Here is a 22,848-nt window from a genome sequence, read left to right on the forward strand (position 1 = left end):
TTAAAAACAAACAACAAAAACAGTCAAATAATACGGTGCAGGTGAAAATAGATTTTTCATGGACTGGCATTTCAAAATGGCATCAATATTATGATTAGAAGTCAAGTGTTTTTAATTCTTGATTCCTTGTTTATTTTTCTATAAAGATCTTTTAGTTCCTCTAAAATACTGGCTTTTATCATCTTGGAAGATTGTATAAAGTAGAATAACTTCTTCTACAAGTTTTTCCAGTTCTCACAAAACTTAACAGGCTGTAATTTTTCTTTTAGAGAAGACATCACTGAGTTGCTGAACAATTTTCACCATTAGAAGTCCACTCTACTTTCAGCTTCATTTAATCCAACCCAATATTTTTTCCATAATAGCCACATTTTTCCAAGACAATACCCCTTTCTAATGTTAAGGAACTAACATTATGTGTAATTCTCAGCATGAGGAGATTATCCTATTGAATTTATTGGCTTGGTTTTTGAATCCTCTATCTGCTACAACTTTTTCATTTCAAAATCTGCAGTTTCATAGGGAATGATCTTACATTTAGAGGTTTTGTTAGATGCTAAACACAGGGGTACCACAAGCACATATCTGTTTCCCCCTGTTGACAATCCAGGCTTATGTAACCTTAGTGGATGGTAAGATCAGATACAAACCAGCCAGCCTGAATATGTGTGGTTCATTAGCATAATGTGTAAACTTCTGAAATTAAGCAATTACTGAGATAAAAGTGAGTTTCATTACTGCATTCACTATACATCTAGAAATCTTCATTAACCATAAAAAAACTAAATAAAAAAATAACAAGGTTTTAATTCATCAAAAAGGTACACTTCAAAATAATATTTTCACCATAATGAATACTATTTTTCAAATGTTACACATTTATTAGGTACTTTATAAAACACAAAATGTAAATTCTTAACCAGGGCTTGATAGTATAAAACAATAATGAAAACCTCTAAATCAAATTAAAACTTGCAAAATAGTGACATTTCAAGGATTTTAAAAGAAAATTATGAAGCTAAATGCAAAACAATAATAGCCCTAATTTTTAGCCCCATTTAGCCCCTAATTAATAGCCCCATTTTGCTGTGTAAATTAACAGCAATAATTTCAAACATTTTCTTTATATTTTTGACACCATTTTACAAAGATAAACTGCTAGCCAGTATTAATGAGAAATGTAACAGGACAACTGAAAAAATAAGAGTGGGATATACTGTAGATTACAGTAGTAATAAAATAAAAACAATGCACTACTAAACATGAATACTTCATGAATTCTCTCAATCTCAGTTTATAACTATAATTAGATGGAAAAAAACTAGAAGAGTCTATGTTTTTAAACAGTTTTACAGAAGAACTAAGCATACACAGCACCCTGGTATATCCACCATGTATTCTAATCAGCAGAAAAGTTGTTTACTGAAATGTATGTTTTTGGTTTTTTTTACCTTAAAGATGAGTCTTCACACTATTGAAATTTGTTCAAATTTTGTTTACTGGAATAACCTAATCTATTGAATAAGAATGAATTTGTTCCATTTGTTATCACTATTTTTCTATTTCAGCATAAATTCATACTTAACATTTTTAACAACATGCCTGTTACAGATCAATAATAACATTATAAAATTATTTTAAGTCACAGTCATGGCTGTGATACTAATAAACAGAAACAATAAGTAACATGTACAATACTTACAGTGTTATTTAATTAAATTTGGTCATGACTCTGTTCATTTGTCCAAGTTTGATCAGTCCTGAAAACTATAGCTTATTTGATATGTGGATTTATCCACACTGTGTAGTTCAGTAAACCCTCAATTGTCATCACCACATGATCAAGAGTACTGGGTCATCTGTGAAATGATGCAATTTCATCCAAAAATAATTAAACTTGATACATATATTTATATATTTATCAATAAATGAAAGAGTGTTCTCTTCACTTTCTGAAATACTGATAGCCGGTTTCAGATTCCATGAACTCCCTCCAGGATCCTGAAATATGGGCTCCCATCATAGTAACCAGACCTAGGGTTAGAGGTCTATGTCTTAGCATTCCCATCCTGGCTCTTCCAAAGTGGTATATCTGGAGGGTTTTTTGCTTTTTTTTTAATTGGGAGCTGTGGCCACATTATACTTTGAATTCTGGCTTTTTCTTGGATATGTTATTTTTTCCTGGGTGAGAAGCAGGAGTGTGTAATGGTTGAAAACACAGTCTGTGAAGCTCAGTTTCATAATTGCTGTTCATGAGTTTTGGTTTTGTGTGTATATTCCTTCTAATTAGCCTTAATCAATAAGCAATAACTTTTTTGTTAATCACTTTCTTATTAACTCTCTCTGAATCAGCTTTATCATCTCAAGAAAGCATGGGCTTTTCCAAATCTTCTTACGCAGTTGCACTATATTCTTTTTTACTACAATCTTTAAGCTTTTGACTATTTTCCCCTGTAAACTGCTACTGGTGTAACTATCTGTAGGCGGCCTCAGATGCCTCATCTATGTTGTTGTTGGTGTTTAATTGCTAAGCCGTGTCCAACTCTTTTGCGACCCCACGGACTGTGGCTCACTCCATTGTCTCCACTGTCCACGGGATATCCCAGGCAAGAATACTGGAGTGGGTTGCCATTTCCTTCTCCAATGCCACACCTGTAAGAGGATTTGTATTAGACCTTTATTTTTTTTAAAGAAGTTTTTTTTTTTTTTCAATTAAATGAACCAATATAAATGAATAAAAAAGTTCAGCATGCAATGCACATGCAATGCACTGACGCAAGGTGAATGGTAGATGTAGCCACTATTATAGAGGCTGTCTACTGAGAAACATCTCTGCCAGATTTAGACTCATGCAGAAGTACCTGTAGTCAATGCAGCCATAAACAAAACATACGCAAAATTGTTCTATTTTCTTTCACTTTTCATCCAAATGTATGCTACCGTATGTTGAAAGATGTTAAGGCTGAAATCAAATAGACTAGGTCTTATGTTCCACAACTTCCATTTTCTAAGAGTGGGAATATCTCCAAATGGCTTTAGTGATATTACCCCATCTTTCAGCCAGCAACAGCCCCACGTTTCCAGTTAGTCTCATGTTCTTTTGTTAGCAGAGCTCATTTACAAGACCACTCTGTTCCTTGGCTGTGTGATGGCAGTAATGTTTTAAAAGCTGAAAGTGACACAGTAAACAGAAAAAATGTAAGGTATTTCACCAAATGGATTTTTTTTTAAAACTATGTTTCTTTGGTTTCTGGAAAACCCGGTTAAGAAAAATCTTCTGAGTTATGGTATCGGTCAAATTTTGACAATGTAAAAGATTACTTTGTTTTTATTATTTTTAAAACTCAGGGAAAGCAAACTAATGATATTTAATTCTAAAATCCATATTTTCTTCACTAATTTGGCAATTTAGGCAGTGGGGATATTCATATAAGGGTTTTTACCTATCACAGACTTTGAATTAGTCAGCTCTATTTATGTCTACTAGTAAGTAAACAAGGCTAGTAAGTGCTCTTTCTAACAGATAATACTTAAATGACCTGATGGAAAGAAGGATTGACTATATTATATTGATTATATAATGACCTGACGGAAAGAAGGATTGATTATATTATATTGATTATACCATTTTGTCAGTAAAAACATGTTTATTTGTTATCTGAGGCATATTTGGAAAAGGAACTTTTAATTCTTAATTCAGCAATTATTACAAATATATGAACCACACAGACATGTTAGAACACATTCATTTGAAAATTAGTGAAGAAAAAACATTTCTGGGAAAGTAATTCTGACAAAGGCAATAAGCCTATCTTAATTCTACCTAGTTTTCCCTAATCAATTTATCATTTCTTTGTTTATCTTTCATAAGCAAATATTCTAGAATATCTGGGGGAAAATGAATAAAATATTAAAACACAAAACATTTCCTTAAAGTACTGTATCAAAATGCTAAATAAACAACATTAAAGGCTGAGTACTTTTTATTTGTGCAGACTATACTGGAACCATGAAGAAATGGAAGGCACGCAAGGAATGTTCTCAAGAAATTTAGAGTACACTTGAGGAGGCACACATATACAAATGGTATGAAAAAGCATTGTCTTCCTGACATCAGAGTATTTCTCTCTCCATCCTGAAACTTCTGAGCACTGACTCATGGTCAAGAAATATGGGTTTAACACTTAGGTCTCCCATCTGGGCAAATCATTTCATTACCTGTTTATCATGTCAAATTTCTTAACAGAGGGAGGAACACATACAATTTTTCTCAAAATAAACAGCCAATTACAAATACTTTCTATTTACTCTTAGTAATGATTTTTTTATTTTGAAATTTCAAATTCATTAAGAAAGGGGATGATATTGCTTTATTTATTTTCAAAAAGGGCATCAATTTTAATTTTTGAAAACTTGTACTAGGTTATTTCACATTTCTGTCAGACCTAATCTTCCCTCATATTGAAGACTCCTCTTATAGGGTTGATTATATTCCAAAGAAACAAGCTGTCAATTTTGTTAATCTTTATGAATATAATTGATGGAAATCATAGACTGCATAGAGCCTTTGCATTATTTTGAATCTTTAAATATGTGACTGTCTCCAGTCTGGGCATGAATTATGCCTCACATTTCTTGTTTCTTCAGCATGTGACATGTATCTAATTGAATTATGCAAAAATCATGTTTTCCTAACATGTTATATATGGCATATCAACTAAGCGATTACCACAAACTAATGCAGATGTTTGGAAAACAAAAAATAGCTGCTGATAACTCATCATAACTTGTGATTTATTAGTAATCATACTTTAAAATTTAGTTTAATTTTCACCAATTAGAAATGATGAATGTTTGTTACATATTTGAATTTCTAAAAGACCAGTCAGAATTATCAATCAATTCTTTTTCTTTTCTTTGACAAAATATAAAAAAAAACTGAAGAACATATTCATAATGTGTTTGGTGAGTTACTAAACTAGGCGATTTTAACTAGGGAAAAGTTGTTTTATAAAATCAATATAATTTCAGGTTGCATTTCCTTATAGATCTATCTCATTAAATTTCCAGAACTCCTTCCATCTTTTATATACCTGTTTAATACATTTTAAACAAAATCTTTAAGGTTCTTAATACTTAAGGCTATCTTTTAAAACATGAAATGTCTGTTAGCTACGTCACAAATTCAACTACATTTTACAAAATAACACTCTATTTCTCCTAGGTTGTTTTGATACTTTATACTGACAGGTCACATGTCAGATAGGATAAAGTGCTTATAATCCTAAACAACAGCTAACTTCAGAAATGAGGATATTTTATTCAGGCCTAAATAGCAGGGAGTTAGTAAGTACCTTCTTTGTGACAGGTTGTTAATCGTGAATTAAAAAACAATCATTATCCTTTCACACTGGTAGGAAGACAAGCTTATATAAATATAAAATATAACTTTACACTAAAGGAACATAAATACAATTAATTCCCTTAAGAAATAGAAAATGTACTTAGGATATAAGACTTACACACGAGTAGGGACCAGATGGGGCTAAAAACCATACGGTATTCTCTATGTTCTACAGATGTTTCCTGGGAAGTGGTTAGAAGCCAAAAACATTGGGCTTGAAACATGTGCTGAGGTAGGCGTAGCATGTATGATCCTTTACTTCTCTTTCGGGCTGTCATCCTGACCACCTTCAACCTTTCCCTTGCTAACAGTAGGTCTGCACAAAGACCAGGGTGGCTGAGGTCACATACTGGCTTCAAATGTGTTCTGCAGAGCTGCAGGAGACATGAGGAATGTTAGGGGCCACTATTACAATAAGCTCTACTTTTATTGTTTTTATCTCTTGGGGTTTCAGATTTAGTGTTTCTTTCTCACTCTGTTTCTCCCATCTCACCCTCCTTGTGCGAGTGTGTGTGTGTTGAAGCAGGAGATGGGGTCGATTCTGCTGCTTGAAACTTGTTTATGAGTACTACTGATATAGACAGAAGTCTTACAAAAAGTCAGAGATTATGGAAATGAAGATTGGCTGATATATTCAGAGACTTAACTGAAGGGAAGTGAAGGAAGTGCTATAACACTTGTAATAAGTCGAGAATGAGAGAATAAGAGAAAGAGAAAGGTAGGAAAGTGACAATGAACCAGACTAAGTGGATTGCAAAAAAATTTGGATTGATTAGAAGGTATATGTGAAACAACAGAAGTTAAATTCAAGTAGAAAGGCATCGTGAGATTATGAAGGGATTGGATTTTAGCATGTTGTCTGAAGAAGGAGAACAATTCCAGTAATATAAGAAGATAAATCTGGCAGATGTATGGAAAATTCAATGGTGTAGAAAAACTGAAAGAAAGCTGATTCCAATTAGAGGTTCATTGCAATAATACAGTCACAAGACAATGAGGTCTGCTATGATAATGGTGACAGTGTGAAAAGATAAAAGAGGCCAAATAGAACATTCTCGTACTTCTATTAGAACCATTATAAATGACATAATAAGTAACGTCATTCATCTGTGCCCTGATTCGATAAATATTCAAGCCTGCAACATTTCAACAATATTCCATTGTGTTAGACTCTAAGAATGCAACAGAACAACTTAGATATAATCAAAGCTCTCATGCATCTAATGAAGGATACTGAACTAAATAGGTTATTAATAATATCACTAGAGTAAAAGCCATAAAGGAAGAGATCTTTCCCTCTTTTGTCCCCTGTTATATTCCTAGTGCCCAGGACAGTGCCTGGTACAAAGGGCATCCTCAAGAGAAATCTGCTGAATGAATTTATGAACAGCACACAATGGGCACAGTAGACTTGGGCAAGTTTCCTGGAGGATATGCTATGTTAACTGAAACCTTCAGAATGAGGAGGACTTAGACACAGAATCGTAGAACAGGAAGAGGGAATAGGACTCACAGAAGAAGAAGCAACTTGTGGCAAATTTTAGAAAGTGACAGGTGGCCTGTAAACCTGGAGTCCAGGTAAGGAATGAAAAGAGATGAAGCTTTAAAGATGAAGGTTCAGAGAATAAGGGTTTTGTCATCCAGGTCAAGAAGTTTGAACTTCATCCTAAGAGGAGTCACTGAAGGAATCTGGGCAAGAGATACTCTGCCTTACCTCTCATAAGTCACTCTACCTCTCTAAGCCTCAAGTTTCTAATGTGCAGAATAAGGATAATAGCAGCTACCTTGCACTGTGGTTGGGAAGATGAGATCTGATAATGTAGCAATTGATATAGATTAGTAACTCAAAGAAAGGTAAGTTCTCTTTCTCTATGATAGCTATTTTTTGCTCCATTTATTGAAGCTGCCTTCAACCTTCTACACCCCATTAAATGACTACAACGATATTTCAAAGGTAAAATATCACTATCATCAGCCTGGATAAAGAGTTCTGGATATCATATATTAAAATTTACCTTTTATTTAATGGTAGGTAATGAGTAGCTGGGCTTCCCAGGTGACACTAGTGGTAAAGAACCCATATGCCAATGCAGCAGACATGAGACTCGGGTGCAATCCTGGGGTTGGGAAGATCCCCTGGAGGAGGACATGACAACCCACTCCAGCATTCTTGCCTGGAGAATCCTAGGGACAGAGGAGCCTGGCGGGCTACAGCCTATGGAGTTGCAAAGAGTCGGACACACCTGAAGAGACTTTGCATGCGTGCACAGTGAGTAGCTGATGGCCCCAACTGTACATATATAGATGCAGACCACAAGAAGGGGAGCTGGGCTAAGGTAGGATGGATACATGTATAGGTATGGCTGATTCCCTTTCCTGCTCACCTGAAACTATCCCAACACAAAATAAAAAGTTTTTAAAAAGTACAAGCAGGGGAACATTGCTTTCTTATTCATCTCTTTTCCCACAACATGACTGAATCAGAAAAAAATAACTGCAGAAATATTTAAAATAGAAACTACATATATATAAGTTTTACAGAAATGACAACATTGGTGTTGAGTAGCATGTTTTTATTTCCATGCTTTTGAGTTTCCATCGTTTATAAAGCCTCTTAACTGGCATTCATTATTCAAGCAAGTAGACATTCACAGGTTTCTGAATTATTAATTGATGCACACAGTGTTTTCCATAGTTTGTAAATACAATGTATTTGAAACAGAGAGTTTCTACATGTCTTAATAACACAGAAAATTAGAATACGTCAAAGCTTCGAAGATAACAATGAAGTCTCAACGCTTGTCAGCACACAGATGCGAGGGCATAGGAACCACAGAACCTTTAAGCCACATGAAAGATCTGCTCCCAAGTTCTTGGAAAATTCTGCAATTCACAAATATTACTAAGCATATTACTGTCCCATAAAAATACAGTAAAATATAATCACTGACTTCAGGCACAAATGAATCTGGGCTTAAACAAAGTTGTCCTTTCACTATCATATCAGTTTTCTCTCTAAACATTAGTATTAATTTCTGCTACTGAAGTGAGGATTCCCTCAAAGTATCTTCCAAATCGGGTCTAGCCAGCATGCTGACTTAAAGAGATGGAGCCACCATTTTCAGCAAAACTGAGCCCTGGATTAAACCGACTGGCCCAACTCACTCCTGAATCAAGTGCTGTGAGCAGAGAACGCTGACTGGCCATTCTTGGCTCATGTGACCCTTCCTACTTATTGATGGGAGGGGGGAAAAGTCCATCATCAAAAGGAATGAGAATGGGCTAAATATTCCAGGCAACCACAAACAAGGGTTTGTGTGTTAAAAAGAAAGAAAGAAAGAAAAAGATTGCATTTCTTCTACTTTTGTTTAACTCAAAGATCATTTCTGTAGGCATTCTACTGCCATTGCTAGAGTTTTAAGTTCTCATTTAAGCATTTGTTGGCAAGATCTGGAAAATTCATTGAAATAATTTAATGTTCACTTTAACTAGTATTTGTAAAGAACTTTTGATGGATTCATTTATAGTATAGACAGAAATCCCTAAAAGAACATGGCATTTTATTCTTTAGTTTATCTAAAGCTTTTCTTTCTGGCTGTAAGTCATCACCTCATCACTTCTTATTTATAAAGGGATTGGCTATCTTTTTACGGAGATTATTTTTCATAGAAAATATACACACATACTAGATACACATACATAGATACACAGGTAAACACATACAGGATACTTAATGAAAGGAAAATGCCGAAATGAAATCAGATACTGAGAGGTCTGTCAGCCTAGTGCATAAGCTAAATTAAAACATGTAATGAGCCACTGCTAAAGGTCAAGTCTTAGAATGTAAAAACTGTGCATGCCAAGACTCTCCTCTTCTCCTACTGTATCTTGTGATGTCTAAAATATGGTGAAAACATCTTAAGTACCATGACTCATGTCTCTGAAGATGGCAGCAGGCTTCATACAAAGATCAAGTGTGAGAAAGGCATGGAAAACTGGAAACGAAACAACTATATAAAATCCCACTTAGGGGATGATCTAATCTTCGTTGATTCAAATTCCTGTAAGGATTAGAAAATTCTACGTTAAGTAGACTTTCCATATTTCTCTTTCCATAGTTGTCATTAATATGATATTTACAAAAGACTTTTTGACTAAGATACAAAAAGAGATGAGTTTCTTAATATTTCAGCCATACTTCTTACTTGCAAACAGAATCTTCTATTTGGGAAATCAAGACTGGTTATTCTGGAAATAATGATGGTACAGACACAGACAATCATAATAAGCCTCTATTTATGATGCACCTTTTACTCACAGTATCATTAAACATTTTATGAATCTAACAAACTCATATTTATCCACCAGTAAAGCTCTCAAGAGCAGACAATACCTAATGGTTATATAGAGTAAATTCTTAGTTAAGTGTCTCAATCAGAAAACAAAAACACTCTCCTTCCATTCCAGGAGACTTTGGAAGCATCTTAAATAAACAAAATCTAACTGTGTAGGTTGGAAGGCAACCTACAGTTGGCCAGGCAATCAAAATCCACAATGCTGCTTTTATGACGGCTATTAAAACTATATTAACACCACCAAATTGTCAAGAAGTTATTTATTCCACATTTGAGGAAAGGCACTTCCATGAGTGAACTGGATCCTTAGTGGTTTACAGCTTATCTCTTGGCAAGCAGTTCAGTACTGCAGGCCCTCTAGGATGTGGGTACAAATTTGCCCCCAGGAGGACCTGAAATCTTATCTTCCCTTATCTTAGCCCAGAGGTTTAATTTGGATTGCATTATTTATTTATTGAAACCTTTAGTAACTATTCACTGCTTAAATCTCAAAACATCATCCGTTCTTAGATCACGCATCACACTCCTCTCCCTATTGCTATCTTCTACCTGCATCTGGGACACCCAGGTTTTCTGTTTTGAACTCCTCTGCTACTAGCTACAGTGAAGTGAATCGTGTCCCCCCAAAAGTACGTTGACGTTCTCACCCTTGGTACCTAGGAATGTAACTTTCTTTGGAAATAGGGTTTTTGCAGGTGTCAGGTTAATGTGATGCCACACTCCATCAGGGTGAGCACTAATCCAACACAACTGGTGTCCTTAAGAAGAGGAAAATCTGTTTCTTGTTGTTCAGTCGCTCAGTCGTGTCCGACTCTTTGTGACTCCATGAACTGTAGCCCTCCAGGCTCCTCTGCCCATGGAATTCTCCAGGCAAGACGATTGGAGTGGGTTGCCATTTCCTATTCCAGGGGATCTTCCTGACCCAGGGATCAAATCCTGCATTGGCAGGCGGATTCTTTACCACGGAGCCACCTGAAAGTCCTTAAAATATGTCAAAAGGATCTTATATGCTTAAGTTCAATTAATCTTCAAATTGTCACAGGAGGTGGGTTCAATTGTTAATCACCATTTTCCAGATAGGGATCGGAGAAAGGTTAGGCAACCTGCCCAAGCTAATATGCAGCAGAGCTGAAATTTACACCCAGGCAGTCTCACTGTGAGACCTGAGTTACTGAGGATGGCTCTTCATGCCGGCCGCCACCTCTCTGCGGTGTCAACAGGACTTCCACCACCACAAGCATCTGAATCTTCATGGTGAACCACCTTCCACACACAGATGTCACAAACTTTTCCTAGTAAGAGATGGGCCTGTGCCCTGAGAGATGACAAGAAAATCTTTCTTAAAAAAACTCAGGAAAAGGGGAGTCTTGGTTTATATCCATTATCTTGAAAAGGTCCTGGAAGTGTTAGTTGATTGCAGACTCAATGTATGTCATGTCTGTGCTGAAACTCCTAATGAAACAGGTCACTCTGAACTCTGTATGTTAAAAAACACAGAAACAAAATAGAATATCCAAAGGGAATATGATAAACATTTATTTTGGGCCTTGAAAACATGTTTTATAAGAAACAGGGGTAATTTGGTCCAGTAAGCAAAATAGATAGCAACATGATGAGTATTTTTATGAATGAGACACCTGGTTTATTTTTTCTCTTTTTTGGAGGGCAAAATAAAGGTGGTTGAGTAAAAGTTAAGAGGAAATCCAAAAAATAAAAAAAAATAAAAAAAACAAAAAACAAAAAAAATAAAAAGAAATCCATTTGTCCAATTAAAAAAAAAAAGAAAAGAAAAGATTCACTTCTAATAAGAAAACCATTCAGAATGGAGTTGCTGGTATTGTGGTATAATGTGCTCACCCACTCTAGAAATATTTAAGACAAGAGTGAAGCAACAAGTGACTATTTTTTAAAATACTCTATTTTTTATTATTATTTCCTAACAAACCTCTGAGATCTGACTTTGAACACTAGATTTTATTTAATTTTCAATTAATTAATTTTGGCTGTGTTGGGTCTTAGTTGTGGCATGCAGGGTCTTCAGCTGAGGCATATGAACTCTTAGTTGTAGCAAGTGGGATCTAGTTCCCTGATCAGGAATTGAACCTGGGCCCCCTGCAATGGGAGTGCAGAGTCTTAGCCACTGGACCACCAAGGAAGTCCCCAAGTTGCTACTGTTAATTCTTCACATCCCTGTGTCCTGCCTTTATTCTCTTCTTCTTTTTGGCCACTCTGTGCAGCATGTAAGACCTTAGTTCCTTAACAAATGACCAAACCCATGTCCCCTGCGTTGGAAGTGAGGAGTCTCAACCACTGGACCACAAAGGAAGTCCTTAATTTTCTTCATTTTTGATTAACAATTCTCTTCATTTAAGGTAACTTACTTTGGGTAAAGAGCTTAAACCTTCGTTCAAGTGGCAGCTACCATTAACCAACTATTAGGTTTTCAATCACTACAAATCCTTCTCAACTTATGCCCGGGTCACATCCTGATAAACCCATCACAAGTTGAAAGTAATGTCAGCTGAAAATGCATTTAATACACCTAATCTGCCAAACATCAGAGCTTAGCCTTACCTGCCTTAAATGTGCTCAGAACACTAACAATAGCCTACAGTTGGGGAAATCATCTAACAGAGTCTGTTGTGCAATAAAGTGCTAAGTATCTCACGTAATTTATTGAATACTGTATGAAAGTGAAAAAAAAGAATGGCAGTATTGCTGCAGAATGGTTGTTACTGGATCAACTGTCCACTCATGTGGCTGATTGGGAATCGTGGTTCATTGCCCAGCATCAGGAAAAGAGTATCATAAACATCAATAATTCAGGAAAAGACCAAATTTCAAAACTGGAAGTATGGTTTCTACCAAACACGTATCACTTTCATTGTAAACAAAAAATCGTCATTGTGAGTTGAGAATCGTCTGTATTAGTTTTCTAAGATGTTGAGCTAGTCACCTCAATACTCTCATCTCTAAAATGGAAAGAAAAATCTCACCTCACAGGGCTGTGTGAAGATTAGAAAGCATATTGCACTGTGATTGTCAGATACTATGACACTTCAATGACCGTAAGATACCACTGATTATAAGAAATACCAGTATTTTGTGTATTACTAAATGAAACAATTAAAAAGTAAAATGTTTCCTTGTTACTTAAACTCTTTGTTCCACACTTTATAAGAGAAATAGTGATTAATATATTCCTAAATCTTCCTCCCATTTAGACTGACTCATCAGAAACCTTTTTCACATCAGAGTCACCGATGTTTTTTCACCAAATATCATCTGTGTTTATCAAAAGTGTTCATAATACTGTGTATCTAATGAACTGCTCCAGTACTAAAACCAGGATTTTGTTTCTGGACTGTCCTGCTGGGTGTGTGATGGGCAATCCTCCTCTCCAGGGCTGGTAAGAAAACTGGGCTTCAGCATTTTATGGTAAGCATTCTTTCTCAGGTTTTATAAAGCATATGACTTGGCTTTGTGTGAAAATAGGAAAGTGCAGACAGTCCTCCAATAGTGAATATTTTCTTCTCGACTTGCTGTTGCTGTTCAGTTGCTAAGTCGTGTCCGACTCTTTGCGACCCCGTGGACTGCAGCACACCAGGCCTCCCTGTCCCTCGCCATCTCCCGGAGTTCACCGAAGTTTCATGTCCATTGAATCGGTGATGCTATTCAATTAATGGACCTCAAGGTCCTGTTTCTGTGTCATTCTACAAGATAGCATTTAGTTTCGATGTCAAATAATATTTTTGAAGATGCTGTAAACAGCAATTCAACTCAACAGACGCGGTTCCAACAATGTACATAGTAACTCAGAGAAAACAATATGAACAGTTCTGACCAAGTCCATACCTGAACAGGTAATGACAACTCTATCATGACTATTGTTTGCCAAGTGATTGAGAGATGGGAGGTAAATTTCAGAGAAGTAGGAATATGAAAAGACTGCATTTTAGAATTGGGGAAACACGGTATTGTTTGATTACTGTACTGTAGTCTTCCTCAATAGTCAGGGAGTATATGTCTTAACACATACCCCTGTATCTACATAAAAGAAGGACTCAATAAATGCTTAATGGAGTAGAGGCTGGCAGGCACATTACAGAAGGGATTTTCTAGTATTATCTAGGGCAGACTACTGCTAAATTACTTTTTCAACTTCCCATAGCAATTAAAAAGGCAAGATGTGAGAAGGGGTGTGGATGTGACTATCATGCCTTGAAATGCAACTAAAAGAACACTTTAAATAAGGAATCACAAAGCAGAGTGGTCCTGAGTCTGAGGAATGGTTTGCAGTTCCAAGGCATCATGGCCAGATGATATGAGATGCACTGAGATATGTCTGCGATCTCCAGAGTGTGCCATCTCCACAGCTCTTGATAGACTGAACACCTCAATGCCAGCCTCCCTTCCCCACTGAACCAAAGAAGAGACTAGGGCTCCCCAGAGCTGGGTAGGCAGAAGCCCAGCGGAAGGGCTGAGTCACACCATCTCTGCTTGAGATGCCTGCCTGGGTGCTATTTTTTCTTTTCATCATTGCTGATCTTCTTTTTGGAGGCTCATCATCCCACATTAGTTTTAATTAGTTGATACAGCTCCACACCCCTCTCCCTACCGCTTCTCCCGATCTAAATGTGTCATGAGAATGAGAGCAATTTACTACTCTCCATGGGCTGAGAGGAGGCATGGATAAATTTGGGAAGCTCATTATAACTCACAGCTGTCAGTCCTCAAAGAAAAAATAAATAAATAAATAAAAAACGCAAACCAGCAAGGACTTTGGCTTCATTATTCTGTGTTATGTAAAACAGATCATTAATAAGTGAGCAATTATATTTCTACTTCTGTAAAGTTGAGATCTTAACAGCATTGTTTTCACCATGTCACTTCTCTGGGCAGAAATAATCAATGGTTGCCTTTTGCCTAAATGACAAAATCCAAATTCCCTATCATGGCACCACCATACCCTTGCTTCTCAATACAATTTGGTTCTATCTCTCCTCTCCAGCCTCGCCTCCAGTCAATTGCATTGAGAAGAAGTTGGCATTATAGGTAAGCATGTGAGCTTTAGAACTGATTACATGATTGGAATCTTGTCCTTACTGCCATTACATTCATAACTTTTGGACAAGAAACCAAACCCCAGTGGATTTCAGAGTTCTCATCTCTAAAATGGGGATGAGACATCTATTCATTAGCTTACTGGATAATATTATATTTAATCACCCTGACCCTATCTGACATACAGTTAATGTATATCAGTTCAGTTAAGTTCAGTCGCTCAGTCGTGTCTGACTCTTTGCAACCCCATGAACCGCAGCACGCCAGGCCTCCCTGTCCATCTCCAACTCCTGGAGCCCACCCAAAACCATGTCCATCATGTTCATGATGCCATCCAACCATCTCATCCTCTGTCATCCCCTTCTCCTCCTGCCCTCAATCTTTCCCAGCATCAGGATCTTTTCAAATGAGTCAGTTCTCCACATCAGGTAGCTAAAGTATTGGAGTTTCAGCTTCAACATCAGTCCTTCCAATGAACATCCAGGACTGATCTCCTTTAGGATGGACTGGTTGGATCTCCTTGCAGTCTAAGGGACTCTCAAGAGTCTTTTTCCAACACCACAGTTCAAAAGCATCAATTCTTCAGCATTCAGCTTTCTTCATAGGCCAACTCTCACATCCACACATGACTACTGGAAAAACCACAGCCTTGACTAGACGGACCTTTGTTGGCAAAGTAATGTCTCTGCTTTTTAATATACTGTCTAGGTTGGTCATAACTTTCCTTCCAAGGAGTAAGCATCTTTTAATTTCATGGCTACAATCACCATCCACAGTGATTCTGGAGCCCAGAAAAATAAAGTCAGCCACTGTTTCCACTGTTTCCCCATCTATTTGCCATGAAGTGATGGGACCAGATGCCACGATCTTAGTTCTCTGAATGTTGATCTTTAAGCCAACTTTTTCACTCTCTGCTTTCACTTTCATCAAGAGGTTCTTTAGTTCTTCACTTTCTGCCATAAGCATGGTATCATCTGCATATCTGAGGTTATTGATATTTCTCGCAGCAATCTTGATTCCAGCTTGTGCTTCCTCCAGTCCAGCGTTATATAAATGGTAACTATTATTATAACAAAAGCATTCTACTCTACATTCTCATTTGTCTTGAGCCTTATCAGGCTTGTTCTTTCTACTACTCATTCTGTATTTGTAATAAATACATATGTGTATATATAGCTACACAGAAGGTTATAGATATATATATATGTATATTTATATATACAACTTTATACATAGTTATAAGGTTGTATACATAATAAGGTTACCTATGTAACTTTATATGGTTAATAATTTCATATTATAATGACATAAAAGTAAAATTAAAAGAAATGCTAATATGAATGATAGGAAAATGATATGAAAATCTGACATCTGAAAGACATTTTCAAAGAACAGCAAATGTAAGCATTTTATAAAAGTGGAAAGTAACTCTTTGGTTTAAAGGACTAGCTAAAGGTGACCTGGCTGGTTAGTGACAGAGTCAGGTCCAGGACTCTAAACTCCTTGTACGGTAATGTTCATACATCCCAAATTTGATGAGGCAATTAGAGGACAAAGACAGCCTGTCTGAGTTCTCTACAGAATCCAATATTATGCCTGGTATTTGCCCACCATGGAAGCTCAATAATACTTTGCTTGAACCCTACAAAGAACATGGCAAATGTATAACTGCTTTAGGTATAAACCAAAAAGAAGTGAACCTGAATAGAGCCCTGATGCAAAGTGAAATGGATTCTTACCCGAAGCAGAGCTTTGGAGTTTTGCTTGTATTTGTCTTATAAATACTGAACAAATAAAATAAGGGGCTTTGAGAAATTTCTGTTTTCTACTGGCTTTGAATTAAACTTTGTTTCAACTCCTACTACTTGAAAAGATATACTAACATAAATAGGACAATGCAATTAATTCTGTAGTCTTTAAATTTCCATTTTTTCTTTCAGTATTTTTAAGCCTTCTGGCAAAAATGACACTACTACATAATGCTAGGCTTTTGTTACAAATTAATGCATTCTGCCTTGCTTTTCCAATGAATTTTGTTTAGTACTTCCATATTTTACTAACAGCTTTCTGACTAGAAGTGAAAGATGAAAGTAAAATTCATGATTTCAAGCTGTTAATTTATTTATCTACATAACAGTTTTTTAAAAGGTAATAATTATTCAATACATTCTATCTCAGTTTGCTGAAGGAGATTACTTACAAAAATGTTCATTTATCTTCAGTGATGTGGAACTCAGTGGTATATTTCTTCTTTGAAATTTAGCTTTCAAACTAGCTAACTTTGATTGTAGTGTATAGCCATGCTGAGTACTAAGTGCAGAATTCAGTACTAATGACTTGATAATATTCTCATTTGCAAAATACTACACTTTCAAGACACAGATCTGAGCAGACAAATACATGCTCCACGCAGATACCCAGTCACGTTAATGATAGGTACACGTTGGCAGCTGGGACAAGTCTCCTTGCTGGTTCTTAGGACTTAATCATGTACTATTGGACACTGAAGACACCTTTTCCCTCTTCTTCCCCTTTTCAGCACAATCTTCTCTGGATAAGATGCATTAACTACGTGCTTCAGAATAACATGGAAAAATGTGCTCTAATTTGTGCTTTTATTTGGGAGAAAAAAATTCAAGTGACTTTTCTTTTAAAGTTACTTTGAGTAAAAGATGTACCTGTGACCAGTACATAAACACTTTATTATGGACAAAAAAAGACATGATGCCAGAATTATTATGTAGATGGTCAGCAATTCCCAGAGTGTCCCAGTTAAGAGTCAAGAGCACTGGAGTTATGGGTCTGGCTCTCTATTAACAGACATATTTCCTAAAACATGTGATTAAATTTAACAGAAATTATATCATCCGTTTCTAGCATTCTACTCTCATGAAATGAATAGAAGTGGGTAGACAGGGATTTGACCTTAACCTCTCTATGTTTGACATACCGTTTCCTAGTACAACATTTTCATAGAGCAGTGAGCAATTTTGATTAGTTGCTCATGATTCAGAAAAGAGGTTAAAACATAATGGGGACAGAAAATCTCAAGATGTCTTATAACCAATATTTTACTTCTCTGCTGAAAACCCTGTGGCGTCCTATCTGAGTTGAACAAAAGCCAAGGCCCTGAATGTTCTGGTCTCCCAGCTCCTCTAACCTCAGCTTCCCTTTCTCCTGGGTACCAACCTGCTTCAGCTATCCCAGGCTTGCTTTCCTAAGGACAGCAAGCCAACTCCCACCACAGGACCTCTGCACTTGCTGTTCTTCTACCTGGAGAATTCTTTCCTAAACAGATGCTCTTCTCTCTTCTCTTTATTCATATCCTGCTGACATGTCACCTTTCTACAGAGACCTTTCCCTCGTATTCCCTACTGGACACATTCCTTCTTTAGTCTCCTGCATAGCAGTTGTCACAACCTTATATGTTACATATTCTTTAAACTGGTTTGACTAGAAAACAGTTCCCAGAGAACAGAGACTTGGTTTTATTTACTGCTGTATTTCAATATGTGGCTCAAAGTGTTCTCGAATGAACAAAGGAATGTAGGAGATGAGTGATACAAAGCCTGGATTTGCAGTTACAATACAAAGTAGCAAATATAATCTCATAGATTTCACAAACTGTGGTACAATGATACTTAATGTTAGCATGACAATGGAAGATGATATGAAAGAGCAATAAATGTTAATCATTTTGGATGGTGGGGGTGGGTAGGGGTAGGGGTGGGAGAGCCAAAAATTTTTAAAAATAGAAATTATTGGAGTTAGCTATAAATTATCTGGGAAGGTAAAGAAAATGGATATTACATTCAAGACACAAATCACAAAATTAACAGAGAAGTAAAATATACCAGAAATGGGAAGCTTCATCTACCTGATGAAGTATGGGCCTAAATCTGACTTCCTATAAATTTCACTGCAGAGAGTTTGAGCAAATAGCTAGAGTAACTATTACTCTCTAGGTGATTTTCACTTACAGTATGGAAGTGGTCAGTGAATTAGAAATGATAGGGAAAAGTGATGTCCTCTGAACATTTAAGACAATGAGAAAGGAGAAAACTAAGAATACTATAGACTTTTATAATGAGTAACAATAGCAATAATGATAATTATATCTGTCACTTGTTGAGTGTCCATCACAGAGCCAGCACTGTACAGAGCCATGTACATTCATAACTTCCTTTAAGCTTCACAATCCCTCCTTTTAGCCCCTACTTTTAAAACACTAAGTAAAATACCTTTAAGAATTGAAGTACAGTTGATTTACAATGTTTCAAGTAGACAGAAAATTGACTCAGTTAAATAGATATATATTTCAGATTGTTTCTATTATAGGTTGTTACAAGATATTGAATATAGCTCCCTGTGCTATACAGGATATCTTTGCTATTTACGTATTTTATATATAGTAGAGTGTACCTACTAATCCCAAACTCCTCCATTTACACCTCCCCACTCCTTTCCTCTTTGCTAGATATAGATTTGTGTTCTATGTCTGTGAGTCTGTTTATCTTTTGTAGATAAGTTCATTTGTATCATTTTTTATATTCCACAGATAAGTGATATCATACGATATTTGTCCTTGTCTGACTGACTTAATATGATAATCTCTAGGTCTAACTATGTTGCGGCAAATGGTATTATTTTATTCCTTTTTATGAATGGGTAACAGTTCATTGTATCAATACACATATACTACACATTCTTTATACATTCATCTGTTTATGAACACTTCCATGCCTAGGCTATTGTAAACACTGCTGCTTTGAACACTGGGATGTATGTATCTTTGCAAATTAGTGTTTTCCTTTTTCCTGGATATAAGCCCAGGAGTGGAATTGCTGAATCATATGGCAACTCTATATCTAGCTTTTTAAGGAACCTCCATACTGTTCTCCATAGTGGCTGTGCCAATTTATATTTCTGCTGACAGTGTAGGAGGGTCCCCCCTTTCTCCACACCCTCTTCGTATTTACTTTTTTGTGGATTTTTGATGAAAAAACAAAAAAAGGAAAACACCTTTAAGAAGAACTTTCATTACACAGTCAGATAAGGAAATTTACACTAGAACAAACTTCAGGCAGGGTGGCCATGATACACGATTGAGGAGGCATGGAAATCCCTGGAACTGGGCTCTGCAAGATCCCTTTGGCTGCATGTCTTGACCCCAATACTGATCTCGCTGTCCTTTCTACGTTGCCTCTGGTCACTTCTCTTTCACAGCTACTCCTTTAGGAGGTTTCCATACAATCCTTGTGGCCTAATGTCTCAAGGGTCATGCTCTATCATCAATTATTTACTCTGTCTCATATCCGTGGAAAAGAATCTGCCTGCCAATGCAGGAGATACAGGTTTGATCCCTGGGTTGAAAAGACCCCCTGGAGACGGAAATGACAACCCACTTCAATATTCCTGCCTGGGAAATCCCATGGACAGAGGAGCCTGACGGGCTACAGTCCACGGGGTCACAGAAGAGTAGGACAAGTAGGACATGACTTAGCAAGTGAAACAACAAGGACATGTATTTCTGACTTTTCTACTGGTTTCTTCCCCTTTACTTAGAAACACCTGAGTTTCTTTCATGTTGAAAAACTCTTTGCTTGACTCTGTAATCTTCTCATGCAACTCACAGGCTTTTCTTCTCAGTCAAGCTACCTGCAAGAGTGACCGACCCTGGGTGCCTTCTCTTCCTCTGCCCTCTATGGGTCTCAACTCACATCATCAGGAATGTCTTTGTCCCCAGCCACTCTGTCCCTTCCTATGGACAGAAAGCACCGGTTACTTCCTAACTATCAAGCCTTGCAGCAGTCTCCAGTCCCTCTTTCCTCAGCTCCACTAACACTATCCCCTCTTCTCGGCTTCTGTCTTAGTTCACTTGGGATGCTACAACAGAATACCAGAATCTGACTAACTTCTCCAACAGCACTTTTATTTCTCACAGTTCTGGAGGCTGGCAAGTCCAAAGTCAAGGGAAGACTCAAGTCACTGGCAGATTTGGTGTCTTGTGAGGGATAAATCTGACAGGCTCCTCGCATCTTCCTGCTGTTTCCTCACCAGCAGTAGCAGCAAGTGGGCTCTCTGACATCTCTTTTCTAAAGACACTAATTCCATTCATGAGGCCCCCACCTCCCAACAGCTCCACCTCCAAATACCATCGCATTGAGGACTAGGTTTCAACTTATGAAGTTTGGGCCAGGGCTGGGGGACCCAAACATGCAGTCTGCAGTAATTATCCACTTACTCTTCTGGCCATAACTTCTCAGCCTTCTCTGTGGTCCTTTTCCCTTTGATTGTTCCTTAAATGGATGCATTTTCCCCAGCTTTGTCATTGCCTCTCTACTAGCATTAATTTTCATTTTACCAATGCCGGGGACTTCCCAGGCGTCTCCGTGGTAAAGATCCACCTGCCAATGCAGGAGACACAGGTTCTATTCCTGGATGGGGAAGATCCCCTGGAGATGGACATGGCGACCCACTCCAGTATTCTTGCCTGGAAAATTCCATGGACAGAGGAGACTAGTGTGCTGCAGTCCATTGGATCACAAAAGAGTTGGACATGACTTGACTAAACAACAACAACAACATAATGATAACTCCAGAGTAGCAACTCTAATCTGGGTCTCTCAGCTGAACTCTTGAGAAATGCATACAGAGCAGCTTACCAGGTGAGTCTGCTTAGGTCTTTCAGAAGACACTCACATTCAACCTGTCAAATGAATCCACTGTCTTCTCACTGAAACCTGTTCTACAGAGATATTCAGTCTTGGATGGTGGCATCACCATCTATCCAGTCATACAAACCAGAAAGCTGAAAATCATCCTAGATTTCTCTTTCTACCCATAACTTCCTACTTTGTAAAAAATATTTTATTATTCATTTACTTTGGGCTGCATTGGGTCTTAGCTGTGGCACAAGTGATCTTTCCTGGTCACGTACGGGATTCTCTCTAGCTGTGGTGCACAGGCTTAGCTGCCCTGTGGCATGTGGGATGTTAGTTCCCTGATCAGGGATCAAACCCTTGTCCCCTGCATTGGAAGGCAGATTCTTAAGCACTGGGCCACCAGGAAGGTCCCCTCAATCACTTCCTTCTTGATATCAAGTCTTAAATATCTAGTTAAATCTCATCCTTTCTACCACTGCTGTTGCTGCCTCTGTCTTGACTTAGTTTCTTGTCTGAACCATGTTAATGACATTTTAGTTGGTCTTTCTGCCTTCAACATTTCTCCCTCCAGTGCTAGCTTTAGAATGATGTCCAGATGAATAAAACATAGTAGTAACACCACATAGGAGCAAATCTTTTCCCTACAAAACATGCTTTGGCGTGTCTGTACACAATGAGGTTTGAACTACTTATTTGTAGTTTATGAGATGTCTCCTTTCCAAACTCTTTAGTCTCTCTTGATATCTGCCCTCAGCTCTAGTAGTTTTCCAAACATTCCAAGGTAAAACATGTCTCTGCTCCTTGGACCTTAGAATGCCCTCTCTAAACCTATGTGCCAGATAAGCTATTTGTCTTTTAAAACATACATCAGAATCACTGTCTCTTGAACTATACCCAGAGTTACTCACTTGGCAGCCTCTTACCTTTGCAAATAGTTTTTATTTTACACTACCATATGTTTCATAATAGATTTATTTCAGTATCTCTAACATCTAGTAGACTATGATAATATTTAGGGCAGAGGCTATATATTTATCAATTCTGTGTCTGTGGATCCTAGACATTTAAATGTTCAATAAATATTTCCCAACTGAATAGAAGAATGAATATTCTATTTAGTCCACTTTAATCTACTTCTCTGAGGTTTACTATCATGCTTAAGGAAACTTCTTTCATGGTATTGCCTATGATATATCTCTCTGAACAATGGAAAGTCTGTACAAGGTTTTGTGCTGTAGGCAGTGTTTTAAAAAATTATTTGATCACAAGTCAAAGTTAGAAAATTTACATTATAAGGCATTATAAATATACATATACACAAATAAATAACAATTTTATAGATACTTCTTATTTAGCATGA

General features: G+C 37.0%; 1 protein-coding gene and 1 non-coding gene across 4 annotated transcripts in view; both read right to left on the reverse strand.

The window, feature by feature from the left end:
• PPP3CA (protein phosphatase 3 catalytic subunit alpha) overlaps window positions 1-22,848 on the reverse strand; it is a 309,840-nt gene that overhangs the window by 78,837 nt on the left and 208,155 nt on the right. The window lies entirely within an intron of this gene.
• Window positions 11,842-11,914, reverse strand: TRNAG-CCC (transfer RNA glycine (anticodon CCC)). The gene has a single exon. It is a non-coding gene; the product is annotated as a tRNA-Gly (tRNA).

This window comes from Odocoileus virginianus, chromosome 21 (genome assembly GCF_023699985.2).
Source record: "Odocoileus virginianus isolate 20LAN1187 ecotype Illinois chromosome 21, Ovbor_1.2, whole genome shotgun sequence".
Lineage (NCBI taxonomy): Eukaryota > Metazoa > Chordata > Mammalia > Artiodactyla > Cervidae > Odocoileus > Odocoileus virginianus.